At 53.6% G+C, this 24527-nt stretch overlaps 1 protein-coding gene and 1 long non-coding RNA gene across 3 annotated transcripts in view; both read right to left on the bottom strand.

Moving 5' to 3' along the window:
• LOC140635419 (SLAM family member 8-like) overlaps positions 1–23644 on the bottom strand; it is a 74440-nt gene extending 50796 nt beyond the window's left edge. The window contains exon 1 of the mRNA XM_072830084.1: positions 23412–23644. The gene's annotated coding sequence lies outside the window, so the exon portion shown is untranslated. The remainder of the gene's footprint in view (positions 1–23411) is intronic.
• LOC140635415 (uncharacterized) lies at positions 15265–21379 on the bottom strand. 2 transcript variants are annotated; one of them, XR_012032741.1, is made up of 3 exons: positions 20221–21379; positions 18312–18727; positions 15265–18064 (listed from the first exon to the last, which is right to left on the bottom strand). It is a non-coding gene; the product is annotated as an uncharacterized lncRNA (long non-coding RNA). The 2 variants fall into 2 exon arrangements; XR_012032742.1 differs by having other exon boundaries at positions 15265–18043.
• Positions 23645–24527: the final 883 nt, after the last annotated feature.

Genomic DNA, 24527 nt, shown 5'->3' with positions numbered 1-24527 from the left:
CCTGGCAGACCTTGAGGTGCCACACTGAGGGGGAGGGAGGCCAGGCCTGACCCAGGGCAGCCTCTCTCATTCTCACACCCGCAAGTAGAGGATACAAGCCTGTGGTTGCAATCTCGAAGCTTCTGACATCCAGCCCTTTGCAGATCACAGCTACCCGCCACACTGGCTGAATCACCCACAGCCCAGTGTCTCCAGCCCCAGGCAGGCAGGGGTTGCTTGTCTCACTCTTGAACAATCTGAATACTTCCTAACCCACCCAGAAACAGCTCCCTGGTGGGCAGAGAGCTCAGGACCCTGAGCCCGAGGACAAAGGCAGGGCAACATGACTTCTGTGCTGACAGTGGCTTCAGACTAGAAACCCTCCTGGAGGAGCAGGTGCCACAGTCCGCCCCCAGGGGAGCCCGGGCTCTAGGACCAGACACAGTGAGGCTGCGTCTCACCCTCCCACCCCTTCCCTGCGTGTCCCCCGGACACATGGCTGCACGGCCCTGAGCCCCCGAGCTCTCCGCACAGTGGGGACGTGGAGCTGCTTCAGGACTCGCTGGGGGAGTCACGGATGTGCGGGGCCAGCACATCCCAGGGCCCAGGAGACTCCTATTTGACCCACAGTGTCCTTGGAGGAGAGCCCTCCCGCCTCAGGAACCTGCTGGCTTGGCTACTAGACCAGGTTCCCAGGAGCCCCCTCCTGCCTCTCCATTTCCTACTGTCCCCTCAGAAACAGGCCTGACCTGGGGACTGGCAGCCCCGAGGGTAGAAACTCCCTCCCTCAGCCAGCTCCCCTCTGCTTTTCCCCACAGGAGCCTGAAGCCCTCGTCCAGGGAGAAGACGTCAGGGTGAATCAGAACATCCTCCCCCACAGGGGCCCTGGGTCTTCACCCACCAGAGAGAAAGGACATGAAACCCTGGAGTGAATGATCCCTGTGAGGCCATCGGATGGGTGGGGATGGGAGAGAAGTCAGAATGTACCTGCTGCCTACAAGCGCTAGAACAAGTATGGGGCAACAGAGTGACCTGTGCTCCGAGGGTCAGCCGCTGGGGTGGGGTCTCAGCACCCACAGACCCCCCACTATTTTTGCTTGGACGCAGTGATCCAAGGCAAACCCTACCAGGACTGAGGTGTCTGTCCTACATGGGATTTGTTTGGGAGCAGAGCCTTTGGCACCATCACCATTCAGGACACCAGCTCTGTCCTGCCCAGGGGCCTCCGCCCGTGACCCTTAGAGCCTTGGGACCTCACGTGGGATGCTTCCTTCTGTTACCAAACCCACAAGACCTTCCTACACGGGGGTGAAAGGACCCCTCCCTCCCTAGAAGCCTGCCCCTTACAGGTTTCATGATTTTGTAAATCTCAGAACAGTGTCAAGCCTCTAATAAATGCTATATAGTTTAGCTCTTTATAAAATTATAGATTTTAGGGATGCCTGAGCAGCTCAGTAGTTGAGCATCTGCCTTCACCTCAGGTCAGGATCCCAGGTCCTGGGATCAAGTCCTACATCAGGCTCCCCGTAAGGAGCCTGCATCTACCTCTGCCTATGCCTCAGCCTCCTTCTGTGTGTCTCTAATGAATGAATAAAATCTTAAAAAATGAATAAAAAAATAAAATTATAGAACATAAATGCTAACACTTTAATCAAAAAGAAAATGCCATATATCTGTTAGTTGGATGGAGGAGGGTGAGAGTCATGAAAGGAAAATCCTCATCTCTATGATGGAAATACATGCATGGTATCTGCAATTGATCTGAAAATACTAATAGAACATCATTATTTATTAAAAAGAAATTTATTTACAAATATGGAGTTAAATGCCAAAAAGTTGAGAACTACAAGTGATTGTCCTCGGGGAGGCGTGCAGGCTCCCGCTCCACAGGAACCCTCGGGCACAGGTCCCCCCCCTGCCCACATCTCTGAGATCAGGACCCTCGTTTGCATTGATGTTACCTAGTGGTACAGACAGTCCTGAGGCAGCAGGTCATCCACGCGGTGTAGCTGTGATAAAACACAGCGGCCCCTGGGAACTGGGAGCACATGGGACGGGCTCCCCTGGAGCAGGGGGCTGCGGACACGGGGGGAAGGAGGCTCTGTGCTGGAAACACTTGCCCCCACTTTCAATCATGTAACATGAGCTTCATCGTCAGGAGCTCCTGCCAGAGGGAACAGGGCACGTTATTTTCTCAGTGACAATGATTTTTTAAAATTAAGTTTGCCAGCTTCAGACTCCTTTTTTTGAAGTAGGCCCTACGTCCAGTGTGGGCTCGAACCCACCACCCAGATCTAGAATCACCCCCTCTTCTGACGGAGCCAGCCAGGCCCCTGGACCCCCTCTATAAATTAGGTATGACTTGTGAGGACATAAAGCAGGCACCGATTCCTCTGGATTTGCATTTAATCCTGCAAACAGCTTGATGAGGTCAGTCCCGTCAGCGACCACACTGGAGTCAGCAGGAGGCACAGGGAAGCTGGGTGACTTGCCCACGGTCACAGAGCCCTCAGGGGAGGTCAGGAAGGGTCACAGCTCTGAGTCCTCATGTGGGGACCAGGCAGGAGGTGCCCTCAGGGTCCCCAGATCTTGGTCCCTCCTCTAAGAGTGTCTCTATCTGGTTGTCTCCTTCCAGTCCAGAGTGTCCCCTTCCAAGTGGGCTCCTCATCCCAGGCTCTTGGCTGCACCTTTATGTCTGTACTGCTGCCCCCTGGCCACCTGCGACCCCCCCCCCAGTTACCCTGGCGCTCCCCACCGGATGGGCCCCCCTGGTGGTGTGGGAGGAAAGGGAGAGTCTCCGTGGCCCCGCTCCCCCAGCAGCACCTGCACCCCCAGGCCTCCCTGCGCACCTCTCTGCCACCCCACCCCACTCCCGCCCTGAGCACCGGGCACCAGTGCCACCTGGCAGCCGCCGACCCAACTGCCATGGAGACGTCCTGCCAAGTAGGCCTGTGGCCCTGTCTCTGCTCCTGACTGAGGCCCAGGCAGCTGTGACCAGAGGAGGCTGCTCCAGGGGCGGGGGGATTCCTGCTCCGGAGTCTGCATGAGCACCTCCAAGGGTGTCAGCAGATGCCCTGCAAGGGCCCTGAGTTCACTGCAAATGAGAAAACAGGCTCCTTATGCATGAATGTTCCCCAGGAGTGACAGCCTGGTAGGAGGCATGGGGGAGGGAGGGAGCCCGAGGACTCCTTGCTGGGTCCAGGCCTCTCCTCACAGGCCTCCAGGGGGTCAGGGAGGTGGGAACCTCACATGGGGGAGGGGAACCAGCAGGACAGAGGAGAGACAGCCCACTCCCTCGAGGTCCCCATCCAGCTCCCTGATCCAGGGCCACAGCATGGCCCCCCTAAGCATGGGGATTGCGGGTCACAGGGCCCAGCCCCAAGAGGATGGACTCTGAGGACAGGTGTCTGAACACCTGGGTGACAGCATGACTCAGCAGCTGCCAGGTCCTGGTCTGTCATCCTGAGAACAAGTCCAGAGGGTAGAGGGGAGCCCCAGGAAAGCCCACAGGAGGGAGACAGAGCCAGGCCATGCTGACCCAGGTTCAGGCCAGGAGAACACGGCCCCTGGGAGCCAGGAATGTGGGCAGATCCGGGTCAGAGGCCCCATGAGCATCATGAACACGCACACCAGCAGCAGGACCACGACCTCCGTCCTCCCAGACTGTGGGTTTCTGACTGCCTGGAGGTGACGTCAGGGGCCTCCCCAGGAAATCCAGGCTCCTGAGCCCAAGGACAGACTTTCCATCCTGTGTCCTCAGGCTCCACACGGGCCTCCAGGCAGTGGGTGCTGATGCACATGTGCTGATGTGAGGCCGATTCTGCTTCCAAAAGCTTTGGGGTGGAATTGGGACAATCCTCCTCTGGACACTCAGCTAGATGTAAGAAACTCACTGCACCCGGAACACCCTGGGGTTCCTCCACAGGCATCACCAGAGATGAAGGGCCTCAGGCTCTGCCCAGACTTACCGTCAGGTGTTCTAGACTCCAGGCCCGGCTCAGAGGCCCTGCCTGCCGAACTCTGCTCCACGGCCTTCCCACTGCCCAGCTCCCAGAGGGCCTGCGGGTTAGCAGGAGCTCCATAGGGCCTTCGCTTTGAAGGAGAAACAAGGAATGTGAATCCTGTGGCCATACATGTGGCAAAAAGCAGATTATAGCATTAAAGTGATGGTCCCCCTAGAGTATGGACTGTAAATATCTCAGAAGGGATCTGGTCTGTAGCATTTCCATATTTATCTGACCTTGCTCCCACCCCCTATATTAAAGAGCATCTCTCACAGCTGATGCTCCATGGATCCCACTGAGAATCACTGATCAGGGGCAATCAAGTGCCAGTGTGGACTCAGTGAGTGACAGCAGCCAAGCTGTGCTGGGTTCTCCCCAGGAGCCCTCGACCCCTTCTCCCTCTCCCCACAGGGCAGCTCATGGGCCACAGGATCCTGAAATCCTGTCTGGTCACAGCAGCACAACCACATTCATGCACTGAGTGTGAGCTGTTTAGGTGGACCCGTCAGCCCCCAACCCAAAAGATTCCTCCCACGATAAGCTTATGAGCTCCTAGAATGTGCCAATCCTACTGTGTGCCAGCCCTACTGTGAGCTCCTACTGTGTACCAGCCCCTGCTCCCAGTGCTTACATGCACCAATGCACCCAGCAAACTCTCTGCCTTCCCCACTGTATTAGGAGAGGAAAGGCAGTGCATGGTAACCACAGGAAGTGAGGTGAGCAGGGCTCTGGAAGAGAGAGCAGGATGAGGGGCTCAGGACCTGGGAGTGTGGTTTCCAGGTTACACCCAGAGATCAGGACAGGCTTCATCATGAAGCAGACTTCTAGAAAGGACTGGAAGGAGGTGAGGACTAGCCCTGGGTATCTGGGGAATCACTTTCCTGGCCCATATGATAGCCTCTGTCAGGCCCTCATGTGGGGGGACCCTGCCTGGCCTGTTCCAGGAGCAAGGGGTCCTGTGGCTGATGCAAATGTGAGCCCAGGAAAGACAGGTAGGAGACTGAGGTCAGAGAGGTAACGGGGAGCCAGTTCAGGTCCATCCTGACCTAGATCCCAGGATGCCAGAGCCAGAAGGGCCTCAGACTCTATCCCATAACCCACCCCCTGCTGGACAGGTGAGAAAACCAGGGGACAGGTGTGTGTGATATGCCCTGAGACCTCGGAACGTAAGCAGGATCCTGAACAGCCTCTCTCAGGCCTGACTGTGGCCGCAGCAGAGCTGTCCCGGGCGGGCCCGGGGCCGGGCCGTGCTGTCCTCCCTCCAAGTGTCCAGGAAACACCTGCTCCCTGAGGTGCAGGAAGGCGGGGCTGGGACCCCTGGCTGCGGGCGGCTGCCGCTGCTGCTCTGTCCACCAGGGGGTGCTGTCCACACAGTTTTGCACAAGGCCACCTAGAAAGCTCAGGGGTGGGGTCCAGTCTTCCAGCTGCCTGCGGACTGACCTGCGCTGAATGGGAGGGAGGGTCTTCAGACCCGGAAAGACAGCCTTCGGTCAAGAGAGACTGCCCTTTGCCTTTCGTCGCGATCCTCCCTGTAGGCTGCTGTCTGAAGCCACAGCCAACTTGGACCAAAAGGGACAAGCAGGAGGACCAGACCCCATGCTCAGGATGGTGGAGCACAAAGATTGGGAACGTGGGAGCCCCGGGACTGTGCTGAGCCCTTGCGGCGAACGCAGCCACCACCATCCCCTGACCTCCTGTTATAGAGAACAATAACCCAACCACTTCAGCCTCAGAGCCAAGGTGTATGCTCGAGGCCTCAGAACTACCCCTAACTTCTGTGCAATCAAATGATTGACAATAAAAAAGGAGATTTAATCAGAAAAATCAAAGGTTGATTTAAAAAATACACCAATCCGGACGCCTGGATGGCTCAGGGGTTGAGCTCTGCTTTCAGCTCATGGCGTGATCCTAGAGTTCAGGGATCGAGTCCCACATTGGGCTCTCTAAGGGGAGCCTGCTTCTCCCTCTGCCTATGTCTCTGCCTCTCTCTCTATGCGTCTCTCATGAATAAATAAATAAAATCTTTTTTAAAAATTAAAATTAAAAATACTTCAATCAAATGCAAAATACGGATGCGTTAAAAAGTTGAAATTCTACGTAATTGTCATTAGGAAAAGGATCAAGTAATAAATACAGATAAGAAAGAACATTAAAAATTACAGGGAAGTCGAGACACCAGGGTGGTTTAGTGGTTAGGCATCTGCCTTCCACTCAGGGCGTGATCCTGGGGTCCTGGGATCAAGTCCTACATCGGGCTCCCTGCATGGAGCCTGCTTCTCCCTCTGCCTATGGCTCTGCCTCTCTCTGTGTCTCTCATGAATAAATAAATAAAATATTTTTTAAAAATTACAGGAAAGTCTAAGATGGTGGAGGAGGAGGAGACCTTAGTTCCATCTGGTCCCAGGGATCCAGCTAGATCAGTATGACATCATTCTGAACCCCGGTGACCTCAACCAGAGATGCAAGAAGAGAATAGCTGCAACTCTACAAATACCTTCTGCAAGGTAGGAGGTGCGGGGAAGGGAATCCAAGGTGCTACATGGGAAGCTATACCCAAGGTGGGGGGCAGTGTCCAGCAGGGGCTCCGGGGAGTGATGGAGCCGCAGAACGCAACATCAGAACGTTTAGAAGTACGCTCAGATGAGGGGCATCCCTGCCTGAAAGGTGCTCAGGTGATGAAGCGGGGGCATGATCCTGGGTAGGATTTGTGGTCTCAGGGTCCCCATGGTCACAGAAAGATGGGGGTGCCTGAGGGCGGCCCAGTTTCAGGCCTGGGAGCAGGGAAGCTGCCTGCAACCACTGAGGCCAGGAGTGGGCTCTCAGCTCCGGGTGACCATGAACCACGAACTGGGGCACAGTCCTGGAAGCCTCCTCTGAGCAGGGGCCCAGCAACAGCAGAACTGGAAGACCTCCCTTCCTCCCCCAGGAGGAGCGGTGTCCACGTATGCACCGCAACAGTCTGCAGGGTTTGGGGACTCAAAATGAGGTCACGTTCCTGAGGTAGAAATGCCGGGTCCCATGCGGAAGAGTACAGAATGTCCACGGGGACCCTGGGGACAGGAGTGATGGACCGCTTTCCCTGAGGGCACTGAGCAGTGGGGATCTGAGCTCTGGCTCTGGAATGGAGATTGGGAAGTGACCATTTCACTCTCCTCCTCTATAGTGGCTGGGAAGGCCTTCAGGGAACAAAAGCCACCTAGAGCTTTCCAGATCACATTAGTGAGCCTGGCCCCTGGCAAGGGCAGTGGGAGTCCACCCAGGGCAGACACCTGAGGATCAGTGCAGCAGGCCCCTCCCCCAGAAGATCAGCAATAACATCCAGCCAAGGCCAAGTTCATATCTCCTTGAAACTACAAAACTCCAGGGCAGCCTGGGTGGCTCAGCAGTTTAGTGCCACCTTCAGCCTAGGGCCTGATCCAGGAGACCCGGGCTCCCTGCATGGAGCCTGCTGCTTCTTCCTCTGCCTGTGTCTCTCTCTGTGTCTCTCATGAATAAATAAATTTAAAAAGCCTTTAAAAAAGAAGAAGAAGAAGAAGGAAACTGCAAAACTCCAGCACTAGGGGAATATAGCTTAGAGAATTCATGGTTTTCCCTCACAATTCTTTAGGCTTCGATTTTAATTTTTTTCTCTTTCTTTTTTCAATCAATCTCTTATTTTACTAACTCTTTTTTAAAAATCTTTTTTTTTAGACAGTCTTTGTTTTTTTAAAAAAGATTTTATTTATTTATTCATGAGAGACATGGGGAGGGCAGAGACATAGGCAGAGAGAGAAGCAGGCTCCATACAGGGAGCCCAGTGAGGGACTAGAGCCCGGGACCCTGGGATCAGACTCTGAGCTGAAGGCAGATGCTCAACTGCTGAGCCACTCAGGCGTCACAACAAATTAGATTTCTTTTTTTTTTTTTTTACAAATTAGATTTTAAACCAAAGACTAGACCAAGAGATGAGGAAGGACACTGCATCATAATTAAAGTGTCTACCTAACAGGAAGATCTAACATTTGTAAATATTTATGCCCCTAACATGGGAACAGCCAATTACATAAGCCAATTAATAATAAAACTAAAGAAACACATCTATACAATCTATGGAAAGAGTCCAGATGTCCATCAATAGATGAATGGATGAAGAAGATGTGGCATATATATATATATATTCATTCAATTGAGTACTGCTCAGTCTCAAAAAAGAAAATAAAATCAAAAGAAAACTCACCATTTGCAATGATATAGATGGAACTAGAGGGTATAATGCTAAGTGAAGTAAGTCCATCAGAGAAAGAGAATTATATGATCTCACTCATAATTGAATTTAAGAAACAAAACAGAGAATCATAGTGGAAGAGGGGAAAAAATTAAACAAGTTGAAATCAAAGAGGGAGACAAAGCATAAGAGACTCTTAATCATACAAAATGAACTGAGGGCTGCTGGAGGTGAGGGGATGGGGGGATGGGGTCACTGGGTGATGGACCTTAAAGAGAACACGTGATGTGATGAGCACTGGGTGTTCTATAAGACTGATGCATCACTGACTCCTACCTCTGCAGCCAATACTACATTATATGGTAATTTATCGAATTTAAATTTTAAAAATTAACGTGAAAACAAATTATAAGGAAACATGGATACAACTACACATTAATAAAACTTAAAAATGTAAGTGAAATAATGTCTTTTTTGGGAAAGTGATCAAAATTCTATTAAGAAGAGGTAGACAACCGGGACGTACCCAGCAACTTAGAAGAAATCAGTAAGGTGGCCAAAGATCTGTCTTCATTAAGGGCGTGAGGGGCACACAGTTGTCGGGGTGAGTACTGCCAAATGGCCAAGGAAAATAACATTCCTATGTTACAGACAGTGTTTCAGCTTAGAAAAAGAAAGTTTCTTAGGTCATGAAAGTGTATTTCAGCTTTAACACTCACATCAGACAAGAAGAATCCCCAAACTAAAGCAGGACAAGCACATCTGCTAATCCATGGGTTACAGTCAGTCATACACAGGAAACTTAAAATTCTTAAATAAAATACTAGCAAATGAAATCACACCACATACATGATCACTTTGGATTTATTAAAGGAATATAATGACAGTATAAAGAGAACATTTATTAGTGGAATTTGCTCCATTTGCAGATGAAATGGAAAAAATAGCAGTCATGGAGCAGGTGTATATTCCCAGGTATGGCTCCAAGGGTTTTCCATTAACTTCCTTAATCTCCAGGATGACCTACAGAGTTACAGGCATCCACTGTGCTAGCAGCACCATCCAGGGAGGGGGAGGCAAGCTTTACTGTAAAGAGTCAAACCATACATATTTAAGCTATCGGGCCATGGTGTCCTGATCACAAGACTTGGCCCCTGTAGGGACGAGTGGCCAAATGCAACATAGAAATGTAGAGATGTGTCTGTGTTTTAAAATTGGTTTTTACTTATTCAGCTTTATTAGTTTCAGAGGTAGAATTTAGTGGCTCATCAGGTGCATACAACACCCAGTACACCCAGTGCTCATCACCTCAAGTGCCTTCCTTAATGCCCATCACACAGTTATCCCTTACCCCATCCACCTCTCCTCTTGCAACCTTCAGTTGTTCCATAGAATCTTATACTTTGCCTCCCTCTCAAGTTTCATCTTCTTTTAGCTTTCCTTCCCTTCCCCTATGTTCATCTATTTATTCCTTAAGTTCCACATGTGAGTGAGATCGTATATTCTTTGTCTTTCTCTGCCTGACTTATTTTGCTTAGTATAATACCCTCTGGTTCCATCTATGTCCTAGCAAATGGCATAATAATAATAATTATTATTATTAATAGTAATAATAATACTGAGTATTACTGAGTAATAATCCATTGTATCCTTTGATATACCACTTCTTCTCTATTCATTTATCCTTCGATGGGCATCTGGGCTCTTTCCATTACTTGGCTATTGTGGCCATCGCTGCCATATATATTGGGTTGCATGTGCCCTTTCGAATCACTAGGCATTTATGTTTGCATAAATACCTAGGAATGCTATTATTGGGTTATAGGGTAACTCAATTTTTAACTTTTTGAGGAACCTCCATACTGTTCCAGAGTGGCTACACCAGCTTGCATCCGCACCAGCAGTGTAAGAGGGCTCCCATTTCTCTGCATCCTCCCCAACATCTGTCCTTCCCTGACTTCTTAATTTTAGCCATTCCAACTGGCATGAGGTGGTATCTCATTGTGGCTTTGGTTTGCATTTCCCTGATGCTGAGTGATGTTGCGCAATATTTCGTGTGTCTCTTGACCATTTCCTTTCTTTGGAGAGATGTCTGTTCATGTCTTTTCTCCATTTCTTGACTGGACTTTTTGCTTTATACATTGAGTTTGATAAGTTCTTATAGGTTTTGGATACTAGTCCTATAAGATAAGACATTTGCAAGTATCTTCTGCCATTCTGTGAATTGCCTTTTAGTTGTGATGACTCTTTCTGTGGCTGTGCAAAAGCCTTTTATCTTGGTGAAGTCCAAGTAGTTCATTTTTGCTTTTCTTTCTCTTTCCTTTGGAAAGAGATCACTGTGGCCAAGGTGAAAGTGAATGCTGCCTGCCTTCTTCTCTAGGATTTTGATGGAATCATGTCTCCCATGCAGGTCTTTCAAATTTGAGTTTATTTTTATATATGGTGTAAGAAAGTGGTCCAGTTTCATTCTTCTGTGTGTGGCTGTTCAATTTCCCCAACACCATTTGTTGAAGAGACTTTCTTTCATTGGATATTCTTTCCTGCTTTGTTGAAGATTAGTTGACCATTGAGTCTCTCTTCTGTTCCATTGATCTTTGTTTCTGTTTTGGGCCAGTACCACACTGTCTTGATGATTAGAGGTTTGTAAGAGAGCTTGAAGTCCAAAATTGTGATGGAACCAGCTTTGGTTCTCTTCTTCAACATTCCTTTGGCTCTTCAGGGACTTTTCTGGTTCTATACAAATTTTGGAATGATTTGTTCCAACTCTATGAAAAATCTCTTGGTATTTTGATGGGGATTGCACTGAATGTATAGTTTGCTTTGGGTTGCATAGGCATGTTAACGATATTCCTTCTTCCATCCATGACCATGGAATATTTTTGCATTTCTATGTCTTCCTTAAAATCCTTCTTATAGGTGCTCTATAGTTTTCTGAGTACAGATCCTTTATATCACTTTTGTTAGGTTTATTCCGAGGCATCTGATGGTTTTGATTCAATTGTAATTAGGCCCTTCCTTGATTTCTCTCTTCTGCCTCATTGTTACTGTGTAGAAATGCAACTGCCCTCTGTGTGTTAATTTGATATCACACATTGCTGAATTCTTATATCAGTTCTAGTAATTTTTGCGTGGAGTCATTTTGGGATTTTCATGTAGAATATCACGTCATCTGGAAAGACTGAGATTTTGACTTCTTTGCTGATTTGGACGCCCTTTATTTCTTTTTATTGTCTGGTGCTGAGGTTAGGACTTCCAGTGCTGTGTTGAACAGCAGTGGTGAGAGTGAACAGCCTAGTTGTGTTCCTGAACTTAGGGGAAAAGCTCTGAGTTTTTCCCTATTGAGGATGATAGGAATTTTTAATTAGTTTTCGAACTAACTGATTAAGAATGTTTCTGATGGAATTTTGTATTTCTAATAATCAACTCAGCAACAATTTGCAATTGAAAATTGGATGCCAGGCAGCCTTGGTTGCTCAGCGGTTTAGTGCCACTTGCAGCCCAGGGCCTGATTCTGGAGACCTGGGATCGAGTCCCACATTGGGCTCCCTGCATGGAGCCTGCTTCTCCCTCTGCCTGTGTCTCTGTGCCCCTCTCTCTCTTTCTCTGTGTCTCTCATGAATGGACAAATAAAATCAAGAAAGAAAAGAAAGAAAGAAAAAGAAAGAAAGAAAGAAAGAAAGAAAGAAAGAAAGAAAGAAAGAAAGAAAGAAATTGGATGGCTTTCATTTGTTTTTATGCTTTTTAAGACATCTTCACTAAGTTTTTCTAAGATGAGATCTTTAAAATTAAGCTTTTATTGTTAGGGCATCAAAAAAGTTGCAACTATTCCTAAAGAAGAGTTGACATTATTAAACTTATGTAGTTCAACATACTTTGATAAAGGTGTTGGAATTCCTGACTGGGGCTCACCTTACCATTTACACAGAATTTAAAGACTTCCTTTGGGGATTTTCCTGTGAGAAAAGGATACCTGCTGTATACCACCCACTCCTTTCCGTAGTGAAATTCCTGATGCTCAAACTGCCATCTCTGTCAGGGAGAAGTAGCTCTTATATTTTCCTTCAAGCTCATACAGTCAGGACCAGAGGCATCAGGCCTCTAGGACACCAGCAAATGTTGTTACTCGGGTTCAGAATGCCAACTCCACTCAACCTCTCGGACATTAGGGGACAAGGAGGAGGTCAGGTGAAAATGGTCCCTTCAGGGCTGTGGGAGGAGCTGCGGTCGGCTGTAGTCTGGAAGCTTGGTGAGGGAATAGCTAAGATGGAGAAAAAAGAAGCGGACAGGAGTGACGCTGCTGTAGCACCTGCTGTCCCATCACATCACTGGCATGCTTAAAGAGGAGGAGCCTCTCCTGTTTCAGAGCCGAGGAAGCAAAGCTACAGAGGTGCTTGCTCAGCACGGGCCTTGCCTAGGGCACACAGCGTTGGGTCAGGCACATGTGTGTCACCCTCCCAGCTCGGGCACACTCTTTCCCTGCACCTGATACCCAACGTGCTCTTTGCTCTAATCTGGGGAAACACTGGACAATATGGAAGCTGATAAATTATGACCCAAGTTTCCCTTTGGCCGTCTATGACACAAGAAAACCATTTCAGCATGTCTGCTACCGCCCTGTGTTCCTCAGCAAGTGGCAGCAGGGCCTCAGGCTCACCACTACTCTGACACTGCTTCTGAGTAGTTCATTCATGACCCTCTACCATTAGGCAACACAGTGGTCACTATCAGCGCTGGTCACAGACCTTCTCATGCCAGGTGACATGTTACCATTGTATTTTTCCTGACTCTACTTGTCTGGTACAGATCTGTACTCCGTTGGGGCCTTAGCCCACCTTGGGCAATCAATGCTGGACCAGCTTGGCATGGCTGAGGGTATGGGGGACACAGTGGTGACCGAGGACACAGTGGGGACCAGTACCTGCTCTCACGGAGCTCCCATCCTAGTCAGGGAGCCAGGGCAGGGAAGCATCAACACCACATGATTTCAAATCATTATAAGTTCCATAAAGAACACAGAAAGGGGCTGGCACAGATTCCTTACCTGTTGCTCGGCCTCTGAACTTACTTCCCACATTTGGGGAATTGTCTCCTCATGAACCAGAGCCAACATCCCCCCAGAGAAGCTGGAAATGCCAGGTACCCACTGCCTTGCATCTTTGCAGCTGAGATGACACAGGACCTGGGCTCTGGGGTCAGATGTCCCACCCTGGACCTTCTACCTGGAGCTAGTGCCGTGGGACACGGCCTGTACCTCTAAGGGTAGCCATCATTTACGGAGGTGGCAGCAGTCCTGGGCCAAGCAGGTGTCCAGATCAGTGGTGCTGGGGTAGGAGTTGTGAGGTCCCTGCGAGTCACAGATCCCCTGTGACTGACCAGCTCACCGAGGTGTCACTCCTGGTGTAGTTCCTGGAGGGGCAGGTCCTGGTCGTCAGGGGCTTCACCGTCCAGGGCCACTTGCACTCCTCTAATATATACATTCAACCAGTTCATCTCTGTTGCCAGGAACCAGGAACCCGAGTGACACTTGCAATAATGTGACACTATGCTGGTGGTTTGCTGGGGGTGTGGGGCGTGGGTGTCTTGTGAAGAAAGGTCCCCAAGAGTGGTGACAATTAGAATTAATTACACCGAGGAGAGGAAAAGCATATGCTAAGGTCCCAATGCAGCAATGATCGTGATCATGGACACCTATGGGGAGGTGAGGCTGGAACAGAATGAGCCAAGACGAGGTCTGAAGACAGGAGGATGGGGGAAGGAAGGCTCTGCAGGTTGGGTAGGAAGCTGGGAGTAATCCACCTGCAAAAGGAAGCCACTAGATGGTTTTCAGGACAATGATTTCATGTGATTCCCACTTTTAAGGATCACTTCAGACAGACATTGTGTGGAAGATGAATTAGAGGACAGGAGAGGGATGAGGGAGCTCAGGAAGTAGGTCCTGGAACAGGTGCAGTGAGAGAGGGTTGGTGCCCCTAGAGAAGGGTGGATGTGGAAACCAGGCTTGCAGGAGGCTCAGACTCACGGGCAGAGGAAAAGAAAAATCCAGGATGGGGGCTCACCTAGAGGGATGGCAGCTCCACACCCCTCCCCACATGCCTTGTCCCCGGCCCCTCTGCCCCCGGCTGCTCGTGACTTATACCCTGTATAACCGACCCGTAAGCTAGGAAGGACTCGGGGTCCCATTGCCGGGTGAGCTGCCCCAGGAAATCAGCAGCCTGACAGGCCGCTCATGGGAACCTGCGAGGCACAGCCGGGTGCTCAGAGGCACAGACCAGAGCTGCCTGGGTCCGAGTGGAGGCACAGGTGCGGTGGCCTGAACCCTCCCCCATGGGGTCTGACCTGAGCTGCAGGTAGACAGTGTCAGGACTGCCTCAGATCCTAGGATGCCCAGCTGGGGACCCGAAAATCACCAAGGAGCTCAGTGTGAGGGAAGAACTCCCTCCAGGGTCAGCTGAGGTGTGGTGGGGGTCTGCGGGCGACGGGGAAACGCGGCAGCGCTTGTTCACCCAGCAGGCACCGTACCTGCCCTGAGGCTTTCTCCTTTCTCCTATCACTACATCATACTTTCTTGAAAATTAACCATTTCATCTACATTTTCAATGTATTTGTATAAAGTGAAGCAAAAATTTTTGTTTCACTTACTTTGAATTAGTGGTTATTTCCTGATTTTTCATTTCATCTTTTGGGCACTCAGGATTTTGAGGCAGAGGGATGAAAGATTGCAGAGACCAGAACCTGCATGAGCCCAGGTGCCACCGAGGCAGGATTTCATCCTCCAGACAAAACCCCCTGATGCAGGAGACAGTAGGATCCCCACAGCGATGTTGGGTGCTGAGCAGGGAACTGCATGATAAAAGAAGAGGCAGGTGGCCGGGGGGGGGGGGGGGGGGGGGGGGGGGGGGGGGGGGGGGGGGGGGGGCAGGACAAAGTGGGACTGAGGGAATTCCCAGAGACCAACAAGGTAGTGAAGGCACAGGCAGGAGCTCCCCCAGCAGGCAGGTGACAGGTGCACCTGTGGGTCTGTCTGTGTCTGTCTGTCTCTCTCATATGAAGTAATTTATGAGGCGAGGACACACAGACTACAGAAGAGACTCTTTGCTCTGAACAGGGATGAGTTCCAGCTCTCAGGAAAACTGAGAACAGCCACTAGAGGGAAGGTGGGGCCACAGTCCTTGTGGGATCCAGGCTCCTGGTGTTCATGCTCCACGTGCACTTCTGGACACACGAAACATACAGGAGGAGGACCCAGTCCAATCCCATGAAAGGCTGGGGGAGAGCTTGCATTCTGGAGGCTTTTGCCACAATCCTGGGTCCTGCCTGGCGGACAGGAGCACACATATGTCCAGGGCGGCTTCCCTCACTGACTCATAAGGACCCACACTTTAATACAACGATGTGATGTAATAACCTTTGATTGTTTTAAAAGTTACCTTTTTATTTTTTTTAAAGATTTTATTTATTTATTTGAGGGAGACAGAGAGAGAGAGAGCACGCGCACAATAGGGGAAGGGGCAGAGGGAAGGGACAAGTAGACTCTCCCTGAGTGGGGAGCCCAAGGCGGGGCTCAATTTCAGATTCCTGAGATGATGACTGAAGACGAAGTAAGTCACTTAACCTACTGAACCACCCAGGCATCCCATCCTTTGATTAATTAATTAATTCAAATCACTCTAGACAGAACATGGGCTTGAACTCCAATCCTGAGAGCAAGGGTCACAAACTGAGCCAGCTGAAAATCCAAGAAATTATTCTTTGAAATAAAATACAGTAGCTTAGTTCAGTCAACTTTGATTCTTAATAAAAATGAGTTCACCGTGGGGACACCTGGTTGGTTCAGTCACTTAAGCATCTGCTTACAGCTCAGGTCATGATCCCAGGGTCCTAGGACTGAGCTCCCTGTGCTGTGCTCTGACTCGGTTGGGGGGGACTGCTTCTCCCTCTTCCTCACCCCCACATGCTTGTTCTCTCTCTCCCTCAAATAAATAAAATCTTTAAAAAATGAGTCCATGATGAAGCCAGCACTGCCATATTCTGCTTGACACCAAGTCGTGTTCCGGAAAGAGTCTCGTGGTCAGTGTTGAAGGACAGAAAGGCCATCGAGCCCAGGGCCAGCGGGCCCAGGCACGCCTGTGCCGCCCCCAGCTCGGGGCTCCGGGCCGCCCTCCGCCCTCAGGCTGCCGCAGGCTCTGAGGGAGAAACAGCCCTGGGACTAGGGCCGCCCTGAGCGCGAGCAGCATTGGTGAGCAGCACCGGGGGGCGGCAGCTGAGAAGGGGGAGCAAGCAGAGGACAGATGCATCCTCACACACGCTCCATCCGTTCGCTTTCGCAAACCAAGTCAGGAAGCAGGAACTTTACAGGCTCAGAGAGTCTCTGCGGGAGGAGAGTCGACCAGGACCCAGCGTCGGTCCGTCCCACTGATGCCCTCGTGGAGGTTCAGAAGGGAGCCACGTGGCAGAGGGAGTGGAGGTGCCCGAGGCTCCTGGGTCCCCCCACTGCACCTGGATGGGGGCGCAGTGGAAGGACTGATCCACTGAGAGATTTATGGAGCCTCAGGTCTCATCCCCTGGGTTTGTCTGCATCGTGGAGCATTGAGGTTCCCTTCCTGCAGCCTCTAAGGTGGACGGTCAGGGCCGCAGCTCTCGGGGACCACGGCTCTGGCCTTCCCGGGGACTCGGCTCCTCTCGTGTCCTCAAGCCTCCGTCCCCTGCCTCTGGGTGTGGGGCAAGTGAAGAGCCAGGCTGTGGCTGGGCCCCGGCTCCAGGGCACACGTGTGTCCCTGTCTGTCATCCGTTTTCCTCTTTCGCCTCTGGCTGTTTTACTATTGCAAACGGCATTAAAAAAAAAACAAAAAGTTACTCTGCTCTGAGGAAGAGTGCACGGGTGGCTCGTCCCCAGGGAAGGTCTCTAGAGTGCAGGGGAAAGTCCTACTGAGACCCCAGGACATCCTTCCCGGAGGCAGGAGAAGGAGGGAGGCAGGTGTCAATCAACACAGCCTGTTAAAAGCTAACTGGTAGGACCCAGAAACTTCCATTTCTTCCTGAACAGTAGGAGGCTCTGCCATTTGCGGCAGGACAGGACAGAAGGGAGCTTTGCCAGGACTCGGGACAGACAGCCGAGGGCTGGGGAGCCGCGCCCTGGAGCCCCGATCCCCGGGCGGGGTCCCAGCCCAGCGCTCCCAGCTGCACGGCCTCCAGAGTCAGCCCCCAAGGCCTCCTTCTACTGACCCGACCCTGCGCACAAGACCCCCACGTCACGGCGTGTGCACGAGGCCCGGGAGGTCCCAGCCTGCACGAGGTCAGAGCAGTGCGGGCCACAGAGCAGCACGCAGCCGGAGCTGACCGCCACGGAGGCATCGCGTCCCTGAATAGCTCTCGGCCCAGCCTGACCGCGGGCTGCTCTTCAGACTGTCCCGGTGGGAGGCTGTGAGTCACAGTGGTGCGTCCAGGGGGCGAGGGTCTGAAGGTAGTTTGCTGTCCTATAGATGAGGAGGAGAGCAGAGTCCATCCAGGGGTGTCCCGGCTGAGGCTGAGCCGACCTGGAACATGTTGGTACCAATTCATGGACTCAGTTTCCCTCTTGCTCTACCACTGTGTGTGTCTCATGGTGAACGTGTGCAGAACCACTTAGCATAGACACTAGCTGATGCTTGGACCAGCCAGTCCCTCACCAGAGGAGTCAGAGGAGGAAGAGGTGAGACCAAGGCTGCAGGCATCATGGTCCCAAGACAGGTGTCCCCAGGGGGCCGGATTCTCCTGCTTCTTCCAATTAAATCCTCATCAGGGCCCTGCCTGGCCTGCGGACCTCACTGTAGACAGTAGTGAGGGGCGTCTCCCCTTCTAGACGAGCTGCACCCCTACCCTGGAATGCAGACAGAGGGTCCTGTAACAGCAGAGGGACAGAGAGGCTCAGAGGGACCCCCCCCAGACCCAGTGCTGCTGACATGACCTCCCCTAATCACTCAGCACTGCATGGGCCCTGAGGTGTATTTAGTAACTAATACTGTGTTGTCTGGAAAGAGTTCCAGGGGCGTCGAGGTCAGACCCTGTGGATGAAGAGGATTGACAAACACATACCCAGGCACACAGGGATGTGGGAGGACTCAGGCTGCCCCCTCTCCCAGCCTCACCTGGTCCCTGCTGTCTCCAGAACCCTGCTGGCTCAGTTCTGCATAGTGGATGCCACCCATTGGGTCCCTGTGCTCCTCCTGGGACCCTGCACCTGGGTCATAAACACAGGGAGCTGGAGTGTGAGCCCTGAAACCCTATCCCCTCCCCTCCATGACCCCAAGGCCATGGCCGCCCCCACCAGCCTCCTGCAGGGACATCCCCTGAGCAGTTAATGCAGGAGGTAGGGAGCCCAGGGTCCAGGGGAGGGAGGTGTGTGGGCCCGGGGAGGAGAAGTGCAACCTGCCTCTCCCAGGCTCCAGGCTCTTCTTCACTCGTGTCCTCCAGAGGAACACTCCAGCTCCCAGGATCAGCAGCAGGACCACAACAACCCGCAGGATGGTGGGTAGTTGGGAGGCATCAGCCTGTCCCTGTGGATCTGCTTCCCCCGCACAGAGAGATGGAGAAAGTTAAGGACAGAGAGAAGCACAGACGCCCATTGCCCAGCATGTACGTGGACACGTCTGAAGGCACCTGCTCAGAAGCTGAGGAGGGAGCAGCAAGGCAGGTGCTTTCACTCAACACTTCCCGAGCTCCTGCTTGAGGCCCGGGTGCTGAGAGGAACAGGACACGGTGCCCACCCCTGAGGACACCTCAGTGGGAGGAGGGTGAGAAGGTGCCAGAGGGAGCCAGCCAGAGCCATCCCAGGGCACAGGAGCTCCCAGCCTGTACACACGTGGTCAGGGAGAGCCTCCTGGAGGAGGTGATGGGAAACCTCATCCTGAGGGAGGAGTGCAGGGAGCAGACAGGCAGGGTGGGTGCCGCCTTCCAGGAAAGAGGGCCATGAACAGGGAGGGGGGCACCTGCCAGCCCTGGAGCTCCAGCACCCACTGGGGCAGGTGGGAGGGGGACCAAGCAGGGAGGAGCCAGGTAGGAGGGTGAGAGGGAGGCAGGGGCCTCTTTCCAGAGGGCACAGTGAGTGTCTGAGTGATAAGCTCCTCTGGAATCGGGGATACTGAGACAGCAGGGCCCCAGCAGCTGGTGGAGGAGGTGGGAGGGCCGAGGGGGCACACGGGGCACCGGGTCTCTCATTCGATCAGGGAAACACAGACTGTGAGCAAACAGCCCAGGGCCGAGCTGGGACAGGAATTCAAGGAGAAGCAGACGTGGCCGCTGCCGTCCAGGGTTTGGGGCTGCAGAGGAGGCTCATCCTGGCGCAGAGCCTCACTCTCAGTGTGGGGGCCCCTGGCGGCTCCTGAGAGGACGCAGGTGTGAGGGCAGGACGGCAGCAGCTCCTGCGGGGCCTGAGCCCCTGAGGCCCAGACCCCGGGGTCAAACTCTCTTCATGCTCGACCTGCCCCCAGCGGCAGCCCCGGGGACTGCTGGGTGTCAGGGCCCAGAGCCAGCTGGAGCCAAGGGGTCCCTGGATGGGAGTAGGGGGAGTGAGGATCCTGACCTGGAAGGGCTGAGGGAAGAGAGAGGAGCCTGACCAGAGGTTGGAGGCTGAGGACAGCAGGACACATCCGGGATCCAGGCCAACAGGTGGGGTGACCTGTGTCCACGAGCCCACAATTGGGCAGAGGAGCTCCCGGCCCTCAATCCTGAGGGATCACTGGCTCATACCCCGTCTGGTGGCACAGACCCCTGACACCCCCCAACTCCCCTCCTGAAAACCACCCTGGACACAAGGAATGATGGATGAGGGTGGGCAGAGGTCCCTGCTGGGTGCTTCCTGGACCAGCAGGGGTGAGGGTGGGGGTAGAGGAGACCGGGAGCAACACCCAAGGGCAGAAGCAGGTGGATGTGCCTGCCAGACTCTGGATGGGGTGACCAGGTGGAGGGTGGTGCCATAAACAAGGGGACAGACCCGAGAAGCCTCACCCAGGGCTGCCTGAGCCCCAGGATCCCCTCCCCTCTGCAGGATGCACTCACCGTGGCCACAGATGTCCCCAAGGTCCAAGGTGACAGTTTTCTGGTCCTCTCGGTTGCTGAGCACACAGGTGAGGCTGGTCCTGGGCTGGCTGAGGGGCAGGCTCAGAGCCAGGGTCCAAGGGTTGGGAGCTGGTCCTGGGGCCACTCGTTGTTCCAGTTCCCTGGGGAGTCTCTTCCTCTCCCAGGACAGGGTCAGGTCCTCCCTGGTTCCCATGGTGTCACACTTCACGGTGACATTGCACCAGCCTGGGGTGATGAACCGATCCTTGGCCCAGATCTGGGGAAGGGGCAGGGGCTCTGGGGCAGGAGGAACAAGAGGACAGAGCGTCACGTGTGCAGAGAACATCACAGCTCAGGCTTCGTCCTCTGGAATCTCCCTGAAGCTCTGGTTTCCTTCCCCTCAGGATGGTGAAAGCATATTACAAATAGAACAGAAGTGACCAAAACTACAGCAGGTGCCATAAGGATGTTGCCACTGAGTCAGCTCTATGGGATTTCACTAGACTGAGCAATTCTTAAAAATCTCAATGGAGAAATTTGGTCCAGCAACCACCTACCCAAACTCCATTAACTGTACGAAAGCGGGGTGTCCCATAGAAGAAGGAGAAGTTGGAACAGGAGAATTTAACTTGGTAGACCCTGCCCATCTTCTCCTGCTGGGATGGTGTCAGGACCCCATACCCCTGGTACAGAAGTCACTGGCCTGATCAGGGCCTTAGAGATTAGCCCAGGTTCTCAGCAGAGGAGCTGCAGTGGGGGACACAGTGTGGTCCCTAGGAATAGACACCCTATATGGTAGGAATATGCACTGAACTCGAGGTCCCCCCGAAAAACAAGGGACAGACTCCTAATCGGTCTTGCAAATCTCTCAGCCTGAGGCTGCAATGCTCCCTCTGCAGCAGGACTCATCCCAGCAGTGCTGGCTGTGCAGGTGGAGGAAGGGGCCAGGACTCAGGGGATACAGGTGCCACCAGAAGGGGGGACAGGAAAAGAAATGGATTCTCCCCAGAGCCTCCAGAGACCAGCACAGCCCTGCCCACACCCGGACCTCAGGGCACAGGCTCTGGGGTCGGACTCCTGCCCGACTGCACAGTAGGACCCTCAGGTGGGGTGTGGTGAGCCCCTGAGGTGTCCTCACCTGTCCCAGCAGCACAGACAGCTAAGGGACAGCCTGAGGACCCTGAGTCCTGTGGGGACAGTAGTGTTAAGGCAAAATCCCCACTTCCCCCCACAAGGGTTCCCCTCCCGAAGCACCAAAGTGATTCCATCCCTGGGGTGGTACTGGGGTGACTCTCAGCTCTGCCTGCATTTGTGGTGAACACCCTGCATCTGATTCCAGGGGAGAAGAGAGAGTCTGAAGGCTGGGATCTGGAGGGAACCCCATGAGTGGGGTGTGAGGACCTTCCAGGGACAGAGGAAAGAGGTCAGCTCTGGGGCTGGGGGAGGAGCCTCCACGCACCATACATAGTCAGGTGGAAATCCCGGTCATACATTATTCCTCTGGTGTTTGAGCCCCGAGTCCGGTACAGCCCAGTGTCCTCCGGGGTCAGGTTGTTCATCCTCAGGGTCGTCAAGTTGAGCACATGGACCCTCTTCTGGAACTTGTCCTGGAAGTTGACCCATTCTGGATCGCGTGCCCCAGGGGAGACCTGCAGCAGGGTTGTGTAGTTTGCCCCGGAGGAGATCCCCCAGGTCATCTTCTCCAGCTCGACTCCTGCAGGCAAGTCTGGGTTTCTGAGCACTTGAAACAACACAGAAGCTCCTTGCATCCCCTTCAGAGAAACGGGGTTTCCAGAATCCTCAACTCCAGAACCATGGGCTTCAGAACCCTGGGTGCCAGTGCTGCAGACGCCTAGGGCAGAGGGCACAGGAAGTGAGGGTGGTTTCCAGGAGGAATGAAGGAGAAAAGCCCAGAACCCATCTTGCCATTAAATCCCTCTCATGTGCTCCGTGACTCCTGGAAGGCAGGAGAGTGCATGAGTGTGAAGCGATGCTGGAATCACTCCTGTCCCAGGGCAGCGTCCCCTTGACCAGGTCATGTGACCTCGCTCACCTGCAGGGTCCTGACCCCCAACAGGGAGAGGATGAAGTGCAGGGGACTCGGACCAACAGCTCTGGCACATTTACCATCCGTACCGAGAGCATTTCTGCAGAAAGGAGCTGCTCACCTGTTGGAGATTCCCTTCCTGGCCTTTACCCAGTCCCTATGGCTTCTCTCTAGGCCTGGGGACCCCACATGGGGCCCAGCACCCCTTACTCACTTGGCCACCGGTCCCCAGGACAGGTATCCATGCTGTCCCTGCCTCGGCCAGCCAGGACACTGACACCTGATTCCTCCTCAGCCTCAAGGGCTCCTCCTCTGTCACCTCGTACACACTCACTCCCCTCTGACACCCCGTGTAGGAGGAGGTCTAGGCCTGACATGCTGTCCTGCAAAGCACCTGCCCTGGATACAATTCTCTGTATCTTACTGCGTTCTCTTTCGTTCTCATTTACTTTGTTACAAAGAAGCAGGTGGTCTGGGCAGCCCTGGTGGCGCAGGGGTTTAGCCTGGCCTCCAGCCTGGGGTGTGATCCTGGAGACCCGGGGTTGGAGTCCCACATCGGGCTTCCTGCATGGAGCCTGCTTCTCCCTCTGCCTGTGTCTCTGCCTCTCTCTCTCTCTCTCTCTCTCTCTCTCTCTCTCTGTGTCTCTATGAATAAATAAACAAAATCTTAAAAAAAAAAAAAGGAAGCAGGTGGTCTGATGAAGTAAGAACTGGAAAATCCCACTCTGGTTAGCACAGACCTTCTTTCAGTCCCCTTTCGGGGCCCCCTCTGCTTCCCTCCTGACCCCCCAGGGTACCCCCACCTGGAGCCCCTGTCCTCAGTCTCCTGTTCCAGGCACAGTCTCACATGCAGCAGAGGCACAGACCCCTTGAATTCTGGAGGCCGCCTTTCCTTCCTTTTCCAACAGAATGTCACCATAGTCAGGGGCCATGTCGCCCCAGGAGCCAGAGGACACCTGCTTTCTTCTCCAGCTCAGCCCTGGGCTCTGGGTCGGCCCCGCCCGGGCACAGCAGCTGCAGGGGCTGCCCGGTCCCCTGAGCATCGCAGGCCAGGGGGTGCCCGTCCCCACCCTGGTTCCCAACAGCCCCCGCTTGGTCTCCTCCATCCCTCTCCCCAGGGGGCTGCGGGCTCCCCTGGCCTCACCCCTGCTGGGGGTTCCGTCCTGCAGCCAGGCAGCCAGGGTCAGGGCTCCCAGCCTGGCCTCCGCCAGAAGCTCCTGTGTTCATTCCGCTGCCCCCGGGGCTGGAAACCAGACGCACCGCGTGTGCTCCATATCACAGGGCTGCTTCCTCTGCTCCTCCCCAGAGACACCAGACAGCCCCGCAGCTCCTGCCTCCCTGCCCGCCCGGGGGTCCTCCCTCCCCGGGAGCCCGGGCCACTCACTGAGGAGGAGGCTGGTGAGTCCCAGGAGCCAGGAGGCCCCGCCCAGTTGGGGGTCCCCTGAACAGGGGCCCATGGCAGGCTGCCTCCCTGCTGGATCCATCTGGGCCTACAGTGAGGCAGGGGAAGCATCTAGAACATAGAGGAAGAGAGGATGAAAGACGTCACTCAAGAGACCTTGGGCTCTTCCACACCCCAAGGGCGGGGCTAACTGTTAGCCCTGGGACCTCACTGTCCAGTAGATTAGCCCATTCAGGTCTCTCCTGTTACCTCAGCTCCTGCAGTGGGCTCAGGAGATCATTGCAGAGCAAATGTAGGAACAGCCCCGTCTAGGAGCCCCGGTGCTGGAGAAGCCCCGACCCTGAGCTCACAAGCAGCCTGGTGGTCTCACCTCCCCAGTCTGAACCCCTAGGGCTCCTGACCTGTGTCCCTGGGCTCCCCCTCAGCCTCGGGCTCTGCTGTCCGTCCTGCTGGCACCCCAGGGCTCTGTCTGCACCCTCGGGCCCGCCCTGCCCCCACACACAGGGCACAGCCCCCCAGGAGCAGCACCCCAACCAGCACTTCCCTGGGAGGCTCTGCCGGCAATGGGCCCACACTCCGACACAGGCAGGGGTGCAGAAGGATGGGCTCCTCCTGCCACAGGCTCTGCAGCCTGTCCTGTCCCACCATGTGTCCTCCTGCAAGTCCCCACATCCACTCTGGGCTCCCCCGACCCGCTCTGCACCTTCAGACCAGAGAGCCCTCAGCCCTGCCCCCGCTCCTACCCACTGTTGGGAGATTCCTTCCCAGGTCGTCCCTGAGCCTTGTGGGTACAAACCCCTGGGTTGGAGTCCAGACCTGGACATTTCAGTCCCTGGTCACTTCAAGGGGAGGGGCAAC

This window comes from Canis lupus, chromosome 6 (assembly GCF_048164855.1).
Source record: "Canis lupus baileyi chromosome 6, mCanLup2.hap1, whole genome shotgun sequence".
Classification (NCBI taxonomy): domain Eukaryota; kingdom Metazoa; phylum Chordata; class Mammalia; order Carnivora; family Canidae; genus Canis; species Canis lupus.
Note: the sequence above shows the minus strand (reverse complement) of the source record. Positions and strands in the feature narration are given on the sequence as shown.